This window comes from Octopus bimaculoides, chromosome 19 (assembly GCF_001194135.2).
Source record: "Octopus bimaculoides isolate UCB-OBI-ISO-001 chromosome 19, ASM119413v2, whole genome shotgun sequence".
Classification (NCBI taxonomy): domain Eukaryota; kingdom Metazoa; phylum Mollusca; class Cephalopoda; order Octopoda; family Octopodidae; genus Octopus; species Octopus bimaculoides.
Window position 1 is genome coordinate 45,773,820 of NC_068999.1, and position 1,713 is coordinate 45,775,532.

At 38.9% G+C, this 1,713-nt stretch overlaps 1 protein-coding gene across 1 annotated transcript in view; it reads right to left on the reverse strand.

Moving 5' to 3' along the window:
- The window catches only part of LOC106877727 (ubiquitin-like-conjugating enzyme ATG3), a gene marked incomplete at its 5' end in the record, with an annotated part of 216,637 nt that overhangs the window by 40,074 nt on the left and 174,850 nt on the right, over positions 1 to 1,713 (reverse strand). The window lies entirely within an intron of this gene.

Genomic DNA, 1,713 nt, shown 5'->3' on the forward strand with positions numbered 1-1,713 from the left:
GAGGAGGAGGAGGAGGAGGAGGGGGTAGAAATGAGCTGTAGAAATGAGTTGCGACGTCACAGGTGCCAAGCTGTATTGGCCCCTTTGCCTTTCCCTTGGATAACATCAGTGGCGTGGAGAGGGGAAGCCGGTATGTATGGGTGACTGCTGGTCTTCCATAAACAACCTTGCCCGGACTTGTGCCTCGGAGGGTAACTTTCTAGGTACAATCCCATGGTCAGTCATGACCGAAGGGGGTCTCAGCATGCCTCATCTCTATTGCATGTCTTCCTAGCAGCGCTTCATAAGATTACTAATCCTGTCGTATAGAGTCGAAATTACGTGGACCTACCACAGTCATTTGATGTAAGAACGTTTACGTTTGTTTCGCTCGTTACACTCAGTTGCGCCTTGTTTATACTGTTTCATTGACAGGTTTTAGTCTATTCCATTATTGGTCATCAAAGCACGTCTATACATACATATACAGAAGGAAGCGAACAGGCAGAATCGTTAGCAAGCAGGACAAAATGCTTAGCGGCATTCCGCACTTCTTTACGTTCTGAGCCCAAATTCTGCCGAGGTAGACTTTGCCATACATCCGGGTCGATAATAATAGGTACCAGCTGAGCACTGGGGTCGATGTAATCGACTACACCACACCCCCGCTCCTGAACTTGCTGGCTTTATGCCAATTTGAAATCTATATAGATATATATATACACACAAATACACACAAACGCGCGCGCGCGCACGTACACATATACACACACTCAACACACTCACAAAGACTGATACATCCGCACACACGTAGATATATTCCCTAAGTAACAATTTAAAACAAATATATTTACATATAACCATACATACCCATCCATATATATATATGTGTATGTACATATGTATACATACTCACATACATACATACATACATACATACATACATACACACACACAGACACCCACATTCTCATTTGTATATATTCATTAAGTGAGAGTTTAAATGAACTCAAAATATGTTTACATCCACACGCTCACATACATACGTAAATACACACCTATATGTATACATATATACATACACACATTCGTACACATTCATACATACACATCTACATGTAGACAAATATATTACCTACATACATACACGTATCAGTGTATGTAAGTATCTATGTGTGTATGTGTGTGTGTTTGTGTTTGTGTTTGTGATAGACAGACAAAGACGGATCGATATATTTACGTATATCTATAGGTTATTAAATCGTTAATAAAATATTTGTTGTATTGAAATAAATAAGATTCTCAGAATTACAGACTATTAACCGCAAACAGTGAAGATCTTATTTACGTTCACCAGTACGAAATGCACCCCCCCCCATACACTAAACAAATACATCATACATACATATATATACATATCTATCTATCTATATATATATATATATATAGAGAGAGAGAGAGAGACAGCTGAGTGCAATGTGTTGCCAAAGGAAAACTATATTTGTCGCAAAATATGACTAGATTGTTAAAACACCCACATTGCTAGAAATAAGAGCTAAAACGGTCTAATGCTGTAGTTAAATCACATAATTGTATACATATGGACTAACAGGGACTGTAATTACCCCAAAACACCGGTCGAGAACTCCCTATACTGATCGGTCAGTTTCGGCTATTTCCGTCGCCTCATCAGTAGGGAACGCTCAATTCGGCTATATATATATATATATATAT